The sequence below is a fragment of the Furipterus horrens genome, unplaced genomic scaffold (genome assembly GCF_987537825.1).
Source record: "Furipterus horrens unplaced genomic scaffold, mFurHor1.1.pri manual_scaffold_3, whole genome shotgun sequence".
NCBI lineage: Eukaryota > Metazoa > Chordata > Mammalia > Chiroptera > Furipteridae > Furipterus > Furipterus horrens.
Window position 1 is genome coordinate 68,037,028 of NW_028327173.1, and position 17,229 is coordinate 68,054,256.

The 17,229-nt window shown below is 37.6% G+C and overlaps 1 protein-coding gene across 2 annotated transcripts in view; it reads left to right on the forward strand.

Annotated features, from left to right (window-relative positions):
• The window catches only part of LRRC8B (leucine rich repeat containing 8 VRAC subunit B), an 85,899-nt gene that overhangs the window by 42,393 nt on the left and 26,277 nt on the right, over positions 1-17,229 (forward strand). Inside the window, exons 2-3 of one of the 2 annotated variants that reach the window (XM_090269707.1) lie at positions 4,025-4,079; positions 15,396-15,500. The gene's annotated coding sequence lies outside the window, so the exon portion shown is untranslated. The remainder of the gene's footprint in view (positions 1-4,024; positions 4,080-15,395; positions 15,501-17,229) is intronic. The other variant, XM_090269708.1, reaches the window with a different exon arrangement.

Consider the following 17,229-nt stretch of genomic DNA (forward strand, 5'->3'; position numbering starts at 1 on the left):
AGGTCCCTTCTAGCCATCTTTCCTTCCCTGGAAAGATTGCCATGGACCGCACAACCAACCAAGGTACCAGACCTTTTTTCTTGTGGGCTTTTATTAACTTCGAAAGTCAATCCTAGTTCCTCAGGGCTTTTTGGTAACAACCAGAGCCCAAGCATGTCTCCTTTAAGCATGACATTCCAGTCAGAGTCTTGGTCAGCAAAACCTCTACTAACAACTGGTCTTATTAGTTTTATGCAAAGAACCTTATGTCATTACTTAGTTCTTCATAATGCCAAATTCTGGAGGGATCAGGTAAGGAGAAAAATATACAGTGTGAAGGAAAATCCTTGTTCTTCTAATATTCACTAAAATTGCATTTCCATTCTTTATATTTTCTTTATTTCCCCCACTAAAAATTTTTTTATTTGTTTTTTTATTACTTTTTTTCCCTATTGCTTCCCCGCACCCTGCCCACCCCTTCTCCCACAGTCAGTCCCCACCCAGTTGTCCATGTCTGTGGGTCATTAGGAAGGTGATTCTTGAAGGTGATCCCAAATGGGGCATGTGGTAAAGTGAAATCTTCCTTTCAAATGGATGAAATAGGATACTTTAATTTCACATCACCTAAATCCTTAAACTTATGGAATTGCACAAAGCAAGGTGAATAAGTGTGAGATTGCAGTGATTCTGGCCATATTTGATGACCTGCAAAGTTGACATCAAGTGACTATGAGGAGATTCTGGACTTCTTGCTAAATCTTAAATTTTTAAATTGTATTTAATTTATTACCCAAATGGAAAGCCATTCTGATTCCAAAATTTTACAGTAGTTCTTTGCTATACTACAAAAGAGTTTATTTTGTCAATATCCGTGATTTCTACTGACAAGCAAGAAATAAGAGCATTCTGACTTCTCAATTTTCATAGTAAAAACCTTGGGGCCTTTGTTTGTCTATCAGAAGGCTGATTTCCCCTATTGTTCCTTAATCTCTTTCGGGGAACCTTCAGAAAGGAGCTCTTATTTGAGAAAGGGAATTCTCAGTGTTTTGCTTCTCTTCCAGATTTGGAGATGACTTTCAGAAAGTGACTTTTTAAGTGAAAATACATGTCTTGTGTCCTGCTTGTGAGGAAAGAAAATGTTTCTGAGGGAGTAGGTAATGCCAGTTTCCTAACAGGCATTAGCATAGCAAACCGGAGAAGCCACTGTTGCTGTCTGGGCAGCTGGATCTGTCAGAACTACTGTGCATCCCAGTCCTATTTTTATCCTGCCTAACATGGACTATTTATTCTGTTCTAAGAGGCATTGCCATTTGGTATTTTCACATTCTCATCCTTCCAACTTGTACTTTTGTTTGCTGCTGGGGAGGAAGAAAGGCGATAACTTTTGCTATCATTTCTAAAATTAGAGTGAGTTGGTTTTAGCCTGGATAAAGAAACTGAACTACATTTTGTTGTGTGTGTGTATATGTGGTTTTTTGTTTTTTGTTTTTTTAGTTGACAGCAATGGCTACAGTCTGAGATGACAAATTGTCATTATGAGAGAGCTTTCATTAAGTTCTACATTTATGAGGGGCGACCCTCAAAAAATTAGAATTTATTTATAAAAAATTGTATACTTATTTTTACATGTTTCAACTTCAGTCACCTTCAAAGTATTCTCCATCTGATGTAATACACCTATGAAGATGGTTTTTCCACTGCTCAGACCAGTTTTTGAACTCATCGATTTTGGTGCCTTTTAGTGCTTCTGTCATTTTCAGTTTCACCTCTTACACATTGGCAAAACGTTTCCCTTTTTTTCATTCAGGGAAACAAAAAGTTTCTTGGGATGAAATCGAGTGAATAGAGAGGGTGGGGCATGGGGATCATGTCGTTTTTGGACGTAAACTGCCGAACACTCAGCATGGTGTTGTACAGAACCCCACCAATGCTGTTCTGGAACAGCTGTGGGGTTTGCCCACCGCCAAGAAGTGTGACTCCCAATACAAGAGTGTGGTGAAAAAGGAAAGGGGTTGTTTATTTAAAGCTATACAGATTTAGAATACTGGCAGATTTCTGCTGTTAAATCCCGCTCCCTTTAAAAACACCCAAAACACATAGTTTTGCCTCCCTTTGCCAAACCAGGCCAGTTTTAGAATACGCCAGTCAGAGAGGTACCACCTTTCAGACCAGCAGAAGGCTGCAGCTCAGCATTCCTGGTCATGGGTCAGCTCCAAGCATATCTCACAAGTCTGGGTGGCTGGGCAGGTCCCCCCGGCCGCACCGCCAGCTCTGGCAACTCACTGGACTGCTCACTTTCAGACCTCCTCTCTCTTACTCCAGACTGCGTTGGCTCTCTCCTTCTTTTAGCCTGCCCTCATTTAAATGCTTGGCCTGGGTGATCTCATATCTGGCACATCCTTTGGTATGTTAGTGTGTGCCCTTTTTTGCCAGTTCCCCAGTATCTCTTACCTTCTTTTGGCTGCCATCTTTATTCAGGGCAAAAGTTCCCAGCGATGCGAGGACATCTGTGGTGGGCATCTGCCCCCTGCCTTTCACACAGAAGCATCGTGAGGCCCCCTTCCCCATTATGTCATACAATTCGCCCTGGGTGGCAGCCTTCTTTGTTTCAGGAAGATGTGGCTATTAACTTGCCATTGTTATGCAGTATATCTTAAACACTGTACCATCCACTCCCCACACCCCCAATCAAGGATTGTGGGAATTTTTCTCCTGTTTTCAGGGGACTTATGCTCTGCACCCTGTTAGTGTAGGCAAGTGTGCTCGTAAATCACCCATTACAAAATGGACAGAGGTTGAAAGAGTCTAAAAAAAATTCACTGAAGCTGAACGCGGCCTCTCAGAACAGTGCCAGCCGGTACACTGATACAGATGGGTTCCTAGAGCACTCACCTCGTGGGGGCAGCCTGTACTACAAGGGGCTGGTCCTGCAGAAGATAACTCCAGGGTTTTTGTTTGTTTGTTTGCGTGTTTGTTTTTTGGCTCTCCCTTCATATATCTCCTCAGCAAAATATTCCTCTGGTTTAGGTAAATGTTAAGTAGAAAAAAGTGAATGAAACTCATTATTAATTAAACATGTTTGAAAGCATTCAACCCAACTTAATCAAAGGAATGCAAAATACAGCAATAATAAAGATAATTTTTCATATGGAATTAATGAAGTTTTTTTTATTTTTTTATTGTTGATTCCCACATCTGGTGAGGGTTCTGCTCACGTACTGTTTGTAGGAAAGAAAATTAGCATAACCTTCTTGGGAAATAATTTGATTTACATATCAAAGCCTTAAAATGTTCATGCTCTAACCCAGTACTCTCAGTTTTGGAAGTCAATACGAAGGAAATCATGTGAACAGAGTACAGAGATATTTACAGTATTATTAGTATTAAGAAAAATCTAATATTCCATAGTGAAATGGTTTTGTAAACTATAACATACCCATGTGATGAACTATGTTTAGAGAAACTATAAACAACATTGAGAAAGCCTGTGAGAAATGATGAGGCAAAGGAGACCTCAGCATTGCGCCATTGTAGAGTACAATGGCACAATTGTGTACACATGGCAGTCCAGCAAAAGCCAAACTAAAACAGAACAAGACAAAAAAAACCTGGAAGGAGAAAACAAACTCAAATATTAAATCTTCCTCCTACCCCGTATTTCCTTGTTTCTGTAAGAAGCTATATATTTTCAGTGGGGTTTTCTGTCTTTTGTTTGTGAAACGAGTCATGCCTCAGATACAATGCTTATCTCATTTTTCACCAAAAATTTAATGTTCGTATTTTACGCTTTATAAATTGCGTGTGATGAGATTAAATCTGTAATTTGTGACAGTGATTTATTTCCCTGGGTATTAGTTGACCCCTTTTGTGAAAGGTCAGAAGGTGATCTCTTCAACAACACTCACTTCTTTTTAAAGTTACCTTTTGTATGTTTTATAAAAAGTTGTTATAAATGTTGGAAATTTTAGAACCACATACACTGATGAATTGTGTTACAGTCCTATAATGCTTAAAATATAACAACATGTGTATGTTTTCTCTTTAGGAATATTTCAAATAGAAACTAATTGCAGAGGTTCCGGTTGACCAGCATTCATAGGGTAAGATTAACATTCTGAACTGTGAACACATGGTAAAGATAATCACTATTACACTGGTGGCTTGGGGCAAACGAATACTGAATACTCAGTATGTAAAAAAAATAACTTTTTATAGGTGGTTTGAGTAAAATCGTTTTGATGTTTATAAACCAGTTAAACAGAAAATTAAATCTTGTACACGCGTTGGTAAAAGATTATCTTACTGTGCTTTGTCAGTTTTTATATAGGGAAGTGTGTGTGTGTGTGTGATATTTGTCATTTTTTAACATTAAAGATCTAAAAAATATAAATGTCTGTGAGATTTAGACTGCGTGACTTCATGTCTGTATTTTTATGATTTTTGTTTAAGGTAGCATTTTTAACGCATAGAACTTGGTATGCCATCTTTCCGTTAGGTAACAGATGGCCATGCATTCCTAGAGTAGGTAAGTCAGAAATAAACACTTCCTGTGCTCTGTTGCTTCCTGCAAACGTCATTCTTTTATAGCTGTGAAAGACTATAATCTTCGTTTAGCTCTGTGGCAGAGCTTTAGACTTGTCATAATAAGTGATTAATTTTTATACTGTATTAAATAGCATGACTCTCTAGTGTTGTAAATACAACGTATGTCTTAAAAGTGTGTCTCCCAGTTCTGAACATAGAGTCCAGGTGAAACAGTGGTGAGGATAATGGGTCTGTTCCTTTGTATTCTGAACACCCTTCTTATTATATAGCCTTTGCCTTCCTGAGTATATTCCCATTTCCCTACTGAGTCATTGGCTACTGAGTCACTGTACATTTTTATAAGCTAATACCATCAGCTATTCCTCCGCTTAGAACTCCTCATTGGCTTTTCCATTGCTCTTGGGCCATCTATTATCCACACTCTTTACCTTGGCTGTAGTCCCTCTGTCACCCTTCTGCTTTCCAAAGGCTCTGATATGCCAGCCAAGTGGCCTTCTAGCTGACCTTCACATGCCCTGAGCTGCTTCTTCCTCCTTCCTGAGTGATCTTCCATGGTATCATCACTTGCCTGGCTCCATTTAAACCTATGTTTTAATGGCAGTCCCGCTAAAGAGGCCTCTCCTGACCATCTAATCTAAAGTAGCTTTATAGTCTTCCTAGTGTTTCTGATTTTATTGTGTTTGTATATTTGGTTATTGTCTCGCTGAAAGCAGGGGTCTTGTCTACCTTACATGCTTATATTTCCCTGAATACTTAATAACTCGCCCTGGCACATAGTAGGCATTCTAAATATTTGTTGCATGAACAGATTTAAGTTCTGACCTCTCTGACAAGTGCTTTTTCAGTAGTGTTTCACTCATTCTCTTGGGTTGTTTTGTTTGTCTGGAACCAAATGTAGTACCTTTTATTTATAAGATGGGGTGCTCTCAACTATGCATGTTTTCTTTCTGCAACAGGAATATAAGTCCTGTGAAAGCAGAAACAAGGCCTCATATCTTCTTGGTATGCCTTTGTAGTTCTAGCCTCCATAATTGAGTACACATAAATGTTTAATTTAGAGAAGGGGTTGAGATTAGTTGCTTAATCGTATTTTTAAAAGATTTTATTTATTTATTTATTTATTTGGAGAAAGAGAGGAAGAGAAAAATAGATCAGTTGCCTCTCACACCCCCAACTGAGGACTTGGCCCACAATCCAGTCATGTTCCCTGACCAAGAATCAAACTGGCAAATTTTCAGTCCACAGGCCAGCACTCAGTCCACTGAGCCCACCAGCCAGGGCTTACTCATATTTTTAACTGTTTTAAGAGTACACTGGTTTGTCTGCTCCAAAGCTAAAACGAAATCTCATTTTGAATTATAGTTGAGAAATTATAACAAAGAATTGCTCTGGATTATATTTGTAAGTTCATGTTCCAAAATCCTAGGGTGTTTTTGTTTGTTTGTTTGTTTGTTTTTAATTAGGATATTCTATTATCAATTAGGCTACATGGTCAGAATCAGTGCTATCAACCGTCTAGTTCTTTTCAAATTAGGAAATTTGGGCATAAGCCCATGTTCTACCCTATGACCCTAGATAAGTCACTTGTACACCTCCGAACTTTAGTTTCCTTATTTGTAAAGACTTGTGCTCTGCTCTCTATGGTTTCTCCCTGGAGTAAATAGTCCATATGATTCTGCTCTTGTGAAAGGTAGGTCACCTATGGAAGAATTAAGAGAAGCAAATGGAATGATGATCTCCACTTTCAACCTGTCGTTTGAAAGGAGAGCATGTGTGATTGACGAGAGACTGCGTAGGCACCAAGATCGGTTCTGCTTTACGACTTGCTTACTGTGGGGTAGGGGTAGGGGTGGGGGTCGGGGAAACATTTTTATAAACAATGAAGGTGGTGGAGAAAGGTGTGAGGTTACACATTCTAAGAATTATGCAGCCACTGGTGGCCTATGCTCAGCGACTAATATTAATAATGTGGCTTCAGCTTTCATTTTAAATGTGTTCCAGATAATTTGGTAGTTCACTAAAAACATACAAGAACTGAGATGTCTTTTCCTTAAAAGATAGTTGCCATCTAAATTAAATATATGATGTATTTCATGACCATGAGAAACAAGAAAAAGTAAAGCAATGTTCCTTAAAGTCAACAACTCAGCTTTTATTAGGATATCTAGGGTTGTTCCCATAGCTTTGTCATATTCAGTAACTTTCTCCCCGGGCTTTAAATGATTACGGTTATCTTCCTAAAATTTAGACTAGTATTTATGATTGTTTCACAGACCTATTACAGCTCTACTGCTTTGGGTAAGAGGCTGCAGAATGGCACTCACACATCTCTATTGTCCTTTGGTTTCTCTGTGGTGTTGGACTAAGATGTCAGATTCTTTCCTTGAAACTCTTTGATTTTGTGCTCCAGAAATACTATGCTTCTCCTTTGTTTCACTGACCCTGCTTCTCTATCCTCCTTTATCGTTCTGTGTCTGATAGTCCTTCATCTGATATATTATCTAGGGGTGAGAAGTTCTATTATTCACTCACTAAATTTATTCTCTCAAAGAATTCATTTCTTATGGCACCATCTACTACTTAAATACTTAATGACTTCATCTGGGGAATAACTGCAAATATTTTGTGATTCTTCCCAACAAGAGACATAATCTGTTCCTCCCACCCCCACCCCCCTTTGTATCTGGGCTGGCCCTGCTTTTTTTGAGCAATCCAATGTGGCAGAAATAATATGGAGTAATTTCTAAGTCCAGACCTTAAAAGAGATTTCTAGCTTCTCCTTTTGTGTGCCTGAAAGGTTCCTTCTTACAGCTGAGCTTCCTTGCTGTGAGGAAGCCTACACAGCCATGTGGAGGAGCACCCAGGCTCTGGTCATTAGTCCAAGCTGAGCTCCAGGCCAGCAGCCAGCCCAAGGGCCAACCCTAGGATTGATTTGGGACCTTCCAGCCATCCCAGCATGGAAGCCAACATCATGTGATAAAGAACTGCTTCATCATCCCACAGAATCATGAGAAAGGATAAATAATTATCTTGGCTGCTAAGTTTTGGGATGGTTTGTTACATAGCAATAAAGAGCCAAAACAAAAACTGGTACCTAGAAATGTAGTGCTGCCTTGGCTGGTGTGGCTCAGTGGATTGAGTACTGGCCTATGAACCAAAGTGTGGGTGGCCAGTTCGATTCCCAGTCAGGGCACATGCCCAGCTTGTAGGCCAGGTCCCCAGTTGGGAGCATATGAGAGGCAACCACATATTCATGTTTCTCTCCCACTCTTTCTCCCTTGATTCTACTCTTTCTAAAAATAAATAAATAAAATCTTTTAAAGAAAGAAGAAGAAAGAAATGCGATGCTACCATAATAAAACATCTGGCATCGGCTTTGAGAGCAGGTGGCAGTGAAGACCTGAAGGGCAGTAAGAAGGCTATTAAATGTTGGCTGGAAGAACAGTGAGGAAACTGCTATTGAAGAATATAAAATAGTACCCTTGTTTTTTCATAGTGACAGAAAAATCAGCAAGACTGTCCCCTATAGTAACTTGGAAGAAGGAAAATGAACCTAATGAATTTGTGGATCTAGCTTAGGAGATATTTCTAGCAGAATATTGGAAGTGCTAATTAATTTCTTTTTTTAACCACCTATAATCAAAGTATTGCAGAGATGAAATAAAGAAGAGACTGTTCAGAGTTCAACTCTTTGAGTGCCAACGTCACTGTGAGTGATGCTGACAAATTTTTCCAGAAGTGCCAGCATTGCCCCCAGCGACAATTTTTTCAATGGCTATAAATGTAAATAACAATGAAGTAATTCGTATTTTATGTTTTGTTCTCTTTTTTTGTACCTCAGGTTATATATTGATATAACTTTTTCTCATGTTGATCCAAATTTTACGCTTGTTCAAATACTGACATATTAATTCTGTTATAATATTTACTTACATTTTAAACGTTCCTTTTAATTTCATTTATCTTTGCAATAATCGTCGAAACACTATGCAGTGTGCATGATAAGGAAGCTTTTGCTATTGTATTGTTTTTGCATTTCATTTTTATAAACTGTTTTTCACTGTTGATATCTATTGATATATGTCTAGTGTGAATGCCGTTTTTATTCATTTATTTTTGTACGTTATGAAGTTTTTTTTTCAAAAATTTATGTGATATTTGGCATACTTCTTGCATGTTATCCATGTTGCTATGTGTTTTTTCAAATTATGATCATAGGTTTTATATTATGCCCTATATTATACTTCAAAAGCCATATTGAAGTAAAGGATTTATTTTTTCTAAAATGTTATAATAAAATAATTTTAATGCAATAAATTTTTTTGCTAAATTGCGTAAAAGAGCACTGCTTACAAAAGAAGAGTGTATTTACTGTATGTCATGAAGTTTTCAGCAAATTATTATGAATAATAATGTTTTTATAGACATTTTTCATAAACTGCATTTCTCAGCAAAATAGCGTGGCATTTCTCACACGAATTTTAGCAGTTAGGCATGGCACTCAAAGGGTTAAGTAGACTTCAGAGGAAATATTTTCTTTCTGGGTCATAACTAAAATTGTTTCTCATGGCCAGCTTCCCTACCCACCAAATACTATAAGTAAGAAATGACCTTGGGTTGAAAGATCAGATCCAGAGCACTACTGCCGGTAAAACTTGGTCTCCAGGTAAAAATAAAAGCCAGGGAACAACTATAAGACCTTGTATTAAGATTTCAAAAGATTTAAGGCAGTACCTCCTGGATCTCAGCTAGACAGAAGGGCCCTAGGAGGAATCTTAAGGGTACTGTCTCAGAGCATCATGGAGCTGATTTAGGTGATAAGATCCTGGACTTCAAGACTGAACTTGATGCCATAGCAGGATAAAACTTTGGCAGTGGGGTGGGGCTTGGGAGAGGGTGAGTACGCTCTGTATGGATGGAAATGGAAATCTGTGGACAGAGAATAAACTGGTGGATTAAACCTGGCTGCACATTCCTTGGAACTTCTCCCATCGAAAGGTAGTGCTTGCTTCCTCGCCCCTCGTTCTGGGCTGGCCATGTAATTCCTTTGGCCAATAGATTGCACTGAATGTGACTGTAGCTTCTAGGGCTCTGCCATAAAAGATCAGCAGTTTTCACACCTCTGTGCTTGGCATGCACCCTTTTAGAACCCAGCCACTATGCTGTGTGAGGACACTCAAACAGCCACGTGAAGTCTCACAGAGGGAGCTACCAGCCAGCAGGCAACCCCAACTCCCCCCTGATGAATAAGGACATTTTCGATCTTCCAGCCATCTTTGTGCTAGCCAACACCATGAAGCAGAAGAACCACCCATGGAAGCATGAGAAATAAAACCATATTTTTGAAGCCTTTAAGGTTCGGAATATGCACAATAGTCAACATCCTTCTGATCCATAAACTATGAATTCTGCCCTCCCTCTGGGAAAGGCTTTGTAGATACACCCTTCCTAAACATCTGAACATATGTTTTTCTGCTTTCTACATTTTTGTATTTCAGTTCTTTATTGTACAAGTGTTCATTGTGCACTGTGTTCTAGAAACTGTAGATGATGCTACAATAGCATAGGATCAAAATCTGAATCTATTGACTCCTGCTTTTCCATGGACCTGATGTTGGCAAGTGGTGCGAATTTTTATTTACAGTGACTGTTTCATTCTTTGCTTTCTTTTCAAATGCATTAAAATTTTTCCTTACTATTTCCAGCCCACATGATTGAAATAGCCTTTCAGCTGCCCCATGTTTCTAATCCCTCCTCCTTAAACCCATCCTCCTAATCTCTACTGTTTAGTGACTCTGTTCTTCCGCCTCACACAGCTGAGCCTCTCGGGGGTTCATGTGGGAGATGGTAGCTGTTCCTCCACCGTCTGTAGAGGTTGGGGAGAGGTATATTCTAAACATCTAGTGAAACTTCGAGAAGACTTGTAGAGGTAGGCACTTTTCCCAGATATTTTATTGCCAATCTGTCTTGTGGGCTTTCTCTTCCTAGGGACATTTAGAAAAGAATAATAATAATAATTTTGGCCTTACCTGGACCAAATTGAATTGCTCCATGGGAGTGGGGCCTGGATTTAGGTTTCTTTTAATATGCCCCAGGTGATTCTAATGTGAAGCCAAAATTGTGAACCACTGTTACCTGTTTGTGAATCTTATAAAAATGGTCTCTGCACCAACATTAACTAGGAATTTGTTTGAAATGCACATTCTTGGGGCCTACTTCAGACCTAATGATTCAGAAAAACTGAGTAGAAGACCTCTCACTTTGTGTCTTAACAAACTCTCCAATGATTTTCATGGATATTAATGTAAGAGAAACGCTTTACTAGATAAATCTTAGTTCCTTTCTAGGTCTCAGAACTACAACTAAATTTGGCAAGGGTGTTATTTGAAAGTTGCTATACTGACGAGATCTAAAACAATTGGTAAGGGGCATAAACTGGCACACCAGGCAGCTTGTTAGTGACAGCCCTCTCCAAAGGTTATTTAAAATACCATAAAGGAGCAAGGTAATCAGGGATATTTATGCTTTGTTTCTCAGAGTGACAACTCAAAGAGAGGAATTTAAATTTCAGATATATGTTAGAACCAAGAAACATCTTGAAGTAGTACTAAACATTTTGAAAGGATATGAAATAACTTTTACATCAATTTTCAGTGAGGGTAAGTAGATAAACTCCATTTTTGAATTGTTTGGCTATATCCCTGCCTGAGGTCAGAGACAGAGAGATTTGAAGTACCTTCCAATTCTTAGCATATAATGACTCGAAATACCATCTGGTCATCATTTGCTTATTTTTTCCCTGGTTATTTTGGAAATGCTTTCAAAGTAAAATAAGGACTAGTGGAAAGTAAAGATGCCTAACTTGAGTGTTGTTGTTCCAGTCTTAGAAACTTTGGGGTGAGATTGTCAAGTGAATTCATGTGCTTTGAAGGGCTTTTATGATTTTTAAATGAGGTTCAAAAGCTAAAGGAATGGGATCAGGACCATAAAATTCTTTATTCTTAACATTGTTTCTTTGAACTGATTTAGTGCATTTGTGTACTAGAAATAGAGATCTGATTTGGATTGAGCCCTCATTGTCTGCAATAATATGGTCTGGAAAAAATTTACTAGATACACAAACAATATAAAATTTTGTAATGACAAAAGACAGCTATGCCCTAGCTCTCCAATTAAACACTTCAATGAGAAAAAAATTAACATCAGTTAACATATAGGAATACTTGGGACTTTTCATACATTATTAAATTCAAATGTTATATATTTATATATTTACTTTTTTTAGATCAGTGGAAAATAGTAGGAAGAATGTCAGCTGAGAAAGTAGAGTATATAATATGTAACTGGAGACATTACAGAAAACTGTACATTTTCATCCTGTTTTTCAAAATATTGCAATGGAACCCAGTTATAATGCAGATAAATTGATATCTTAATCAATTGGGACCACTATGACAAACTACTGTAGACTGGCTGACTTTACAAACATGTATTTCTCACAGTTCTGGAGGATAGAAAGTCCAAGTTCAAGGTGCATTGTGTCTGATGAGAGAGGTCACTTCCTAGTTTGTAAACAGCCATCTTGCTGTATCCTCACTTGATGTAAGGGGACAAAGGAGCTCTCTGGGGTTCCTTTTATAGGCACACTACCATTATTGAGGGCTTCCCCTCATGACCTAATTACCTCCCAGAGGCATCACCTCCTAATACTATCACATTGGGGGTTCGGTTTTACATGTGTCTCTGAAGACACAAACATCCAGCTATCGTAGTTGAAGAAGAGGTTTAAATATTCAGGTTTTCTTTAGCTTTTGGGAGACTGAGACTGGCATAGTTAATTGGATGGAGTGAGACAGTGTGGTCTGGTGGACAAGGCTTGAAATCTGAGTCTGAGGACATAGGTTATTTTTATAACTCTTCTTCGTTTTGTCACCTCAGACGTGGTAACTGCTTTGGGCCTGCCTTATTTTCCATGTTTATGAAATGTGGAAAATAATATTTATCTCAAGGGCTTGTTGTTGAGTACAAAGTAAATATAAATGAAACTGATTTGAAACTGGGAAACTAGACATTAGATTATTATTAATACTAGATTTTTATTTTCTCTTTTATTGAAAAGGAACTCACCAAAGGAAATCTGCACTAGGTAATTAGAGGAAAAGTTAATAATTCCAAAAGACAAAAGTACTTTACAGATAATTTTCAGTTAGAATAAATATGCTGAACCTGAAGTAAGTTATAGTTCACTAACATTTTAGTTATATTAGTTTCTCACTATGATTACTTTAAAATCTTACTATAGCTCTACCTGGTGTGGCTCAGTTGGTTGGAACATTGTCCCATAAACCTAAAGGTCATGGGTTCGATTCCCAGTCAAGGCACATACATACTGAGGTTGCAGATTCTATCCCTAGTTGGGGCACATACAAGAAGGCACCCATCCTCTCTCTCTCGCGTGCTCTCTCTTGCTCTCACTCACACTCTATTTTCCCTCTTTCCCTTTCTCCCTCCCTCCCTTCCTCCCTTTCTCTCTAAAAAGCAATGAAAAGAAATGTCCTAGGGTAAAGATAAATAAATAAATAGAAGTATTACTATAATTGGAGAGTTGTATCTTTGCTTTCATAGAAATACTGTGCTTAAAATAGAAAATGTATTTACAATATTTTATAAAAACTGGATTGTATACCAGAATTATCATCATGGCTGAATCACATTATGGATTATGCAGTAATTTCTTTTCTGGCACATTACAGATGCAATGCAATGCAGTGGAAGAATATACATGTAAAATATTTCACACATCAAATGTCATTATCATGCTTGCTGCACATAAATGTAATTGTGTATCATGTGTTGGAAGTCTTTGAAAAATAATTTGTGAATGAGAAACTCATGCTCCAGTGGTGCTAACTATGAATTAGTGTACAGCTAGGTTGTCATGCACACTAACTGTACTCTCTGGTGTGCAGAATAATTTGATACTGGTTAGTAATTATTAAGCAGGCTTTACACATAAATTGGTTAATCCAAAGTAAATTTCAGACACGTCCAACTTTTTGATCTTTGAAAAATTCTTTGTAAGAATTATTGCTAAAAACATCTGAAATACAATTTGGGGTCAGTACTCTGAGCTGCTTAATAAACCAAAACAAGATCATATAATCAGGGCAAATATCAAATATATAATAACCTTCCCAGCAACTTTCAGTGGTTACATACGCACTAAAAAATTTTCATGCCCAATTTAAAAATTTTTGTTTTACAATGTTGTCACATTTCAAACAATATATGAGCTCTGTCCAGAAAGTATCCAGCCATATACTATGAAAAATAGAGAAATTAACTGAAGAAGATACAAGAGACATTGTATATAGGACAATAACACCTCAGTTGCCTTCAAAGTAGGCACCTTTGGACCTCACATAGTCCTCCCAGTCGCCATCAGCATCCCTGGTGTATTTTCCCGAATCTCATAGATGGTCTCAAATCTCCCGTTTCAAAGGTGATTTTAGTGTTAGGAAAAGGCAGAAGTTGCAGGGCACCAAATCTGGGCTGTAGGGGGGCTGAGTCACCTGGGTGATTTGATGTTTCACCAAAAAACTCTGCATGAACCGTGATGCATGAGCAGGCACGTTGTTGTGATGAAGCTGCCAGTCACCATTTTCCCATAGCTGAGGACTTCTGTCATCTGAATAGTTTCCACAGAAAAATGTTCAAGCTTAATGGAAAATTTGACACAAGATCCATTGCTTTACTCTCCCAGTCATTTTGAATGTGACAGCCACACAGTGCACGTGCTCACTCAGTGGCATCTACCACCCCCACAGTACAGTGAAGTCGTCACTGTTAAGGCATGTGCACACATGTGCACAGTCCACTCTCCTTGGCTGCCAGGTTACATCTGTGTCACACAAATCATTCTCATTATATTAGCAATGGTTGGGCTTTTTCTGGACAGGCCTCATATATGTAATCTAAAGTATTGCAAACGATTGTTTGAAGAAGATGCTAAGAATGGCTTTTATTTACCTCAAGGTAAAAAGAAATGAATTTAAAAGGGTAACTACATTTAATAATATAATTTCAGAGAACTTCAGCCATATTTCTGGGCTGTCTTAAAAAGTTATTTACTTGTGACCATTTCTAATGAAATTAGTAGGCTAAATTTTAAGAGCACTGAGTCTTCTTATTTGGATAGATGTGCCGATTTAAATTACGTTCAGAAATTACAGGGTTTGACAGGACATCTGACAAATACAAGTAAAACCAACTGTGTATGAGGACTGAGTGAGAGAAATTAACATTTTACACTGCTTCGGAAAAGCTAAGTGTTGAGCCCTGGCTGCTGTGGCTTCAGTGGACTGAGTGTCGCCAAGTGTCACTGGTTCGATTCCCAGTCAGGGCACATGACTAGGTTGCACGCCAGATTCCCAGTTGGGGGTGCATGAGAAGCAACCAAACATTAATGTTTCTCTCCCTCTCTTTCTCCTTTCCCCTCTCTCTAAAAACAGATAAATAAAATAAAATTAAGTTAAAAAAATAAAGTAACCTTGTTAAAAAAATAATTAATAAAAAAAAGCTAAATGTTCATCTAAGTGTATGGATATGGGATTTAAAAATCTGTTATGTCTAAATTTCTGTGGAAATTTTTTTGTAACTTAAGGGAGTTCAGAGAGTGAGTATGATCTTATGTGTGAGTGGGATCCTTTATGTGTAGCTTTACTAGGATATGCTGCAGTGTGAACAGTGAACTGATTTGTGAAAATTTATTTCCCTTATTATGTCTTATGATGGAGAAGTTCTCTGAATACAGTATCTCCCATTTTTTTAAGTAGCTGCAGCTATTTCAAAATACCTATGCTTTCTCATAGAATGAAGACAAACACAGAGATGGTGTGTCTAAGAAATTTTAAAAGGTGTAGACCTCCTGATTGAAGCATTGTGAATTATTGGAATCATTTTTTTTTTTTATTGACGTAAGTATAAATATTTAAAGTACATTATTTTGGTCAACGTTGACTTGTGTTCTTTGTTGAATAAATATTCATTCTCTGTCAGATACCTTTATTATTGTTAGAGCTGTTTGAGTTTATCATCTTCTGCAACTTCAGCTGCATATCTTGAATTAATTTAACTCAGGACCTTTGAGAGAAAAATAAACCCATAACCTCAGAGCAGGACGAGCCCTTAGAGATGCTCTGGTTCATGTCCTTTATCCATTATAAGGAATTCCTTTGCAACGTCCCTGACAAATGATCAAATTATTCATCTCGACCTTGGTAGTGAGAAGAAGTTGAACTATTTCACAGAATTGCCAGTTCTATGATATTCCACCACAAATTGAATCAAAATATGACTTTCTGAAATGTCACCCACCTAGGTCTGCCTCTAGAGCAAATCATCATATTGTTTCCCAACTTATTTTTGGTTTCTGTGTGTGTGTGTGTGTGTGTGTGTTTTTCAATTACAGTTTACATTCAGTATTATTTTGGTTTCAGATGTACAGCATAGTAGTTAGACAATCATATACTTTACCAAGTGATCCTCCCCCAGCCTGATATTTCCAGTACCGATTTGGTACCATACTTAGTTATTATAATATTACTAAACTATGTGCCCTGTGCTGAACTTTACATCGCTTTGACTGTTTTGTAACTACCAATGTGCACTTCTTAGTCCCTTTACCGTTTTTACCCAGTCCCCTGACCACTCTCCCACCTGGCAACCATCAGTCTGTTCTCTGTATCTATAAGCCTGCTTCAGTTTTATTTGTTTGTTTTGGTCTGTAGATTACACATGTAAGTAAAATCATATGATATTCGTCTTTCTCTGATTCACTTATTTCACTTAGCATAATACCCTCTAGGTCCATTTATGCTGTTGCAAATGGTAAGATTTTGTTCTTTTTATTCTTTTTTATGACTAACATTTCATTGTATATGTACCACTGCTCTTTTTATCCCCACATCTATAAGTGGGCACTTGAGTATCTTTTCATATGTTAATTAGCCATCTGTATGTCCTCTTTGGAGAAGTGTCTGTTCAGGTCCTCTGCCCATTTAATTGGATTGTTTGTTTTTTTGGTGTTAAGTTGTATGAGTTCTATACAAATTTTGGATATTAACCCCTTATCAGATATATCATTGGTGAATATCTTCATCTGTTCTGTACATTGTATTTTTGTTTTGTTGATGGTTCCCTTTGCTGTGCAAAACTTTTTAGTTTGATGTAGTCCCATTTACTTATTTTTAAATTTGATTCCCTGGCTTTGGGAGATTAATCAAAATAAATATCACTTGGAGAAATGTCAAAGATTTTTAAAATATTTATTTTTATTTTCTTAGAGAGAGAGACATCAACTTGTTGTTCCACCCATTCATGCATTCATCGGTTGACTCTTGTATGTGTCCTCACCAGGGATTGAACCCTCAACCATGGTGCATTGTAATGGTACTCTAAACAACAGAGCTACTTGGTCAGGGCAAAATGTCAGAAATTTTACAGCCTATGTTTTCTTCTAGGAGTTTTACGTTTTGAGTATTACATTTAAGTCTTTAATCCATTTTAAATTTCTTCTTGTATGTGGTGTAAAAAGGTGGTCTAGTTTCATTTTTTGCACATCTGTCCAATTTTCTCAACAGCATTCTTTGATTAAACTGTCTTTACCCAAATATTCTTGCCATCATTGTTCTTCAGTTTAAAGAT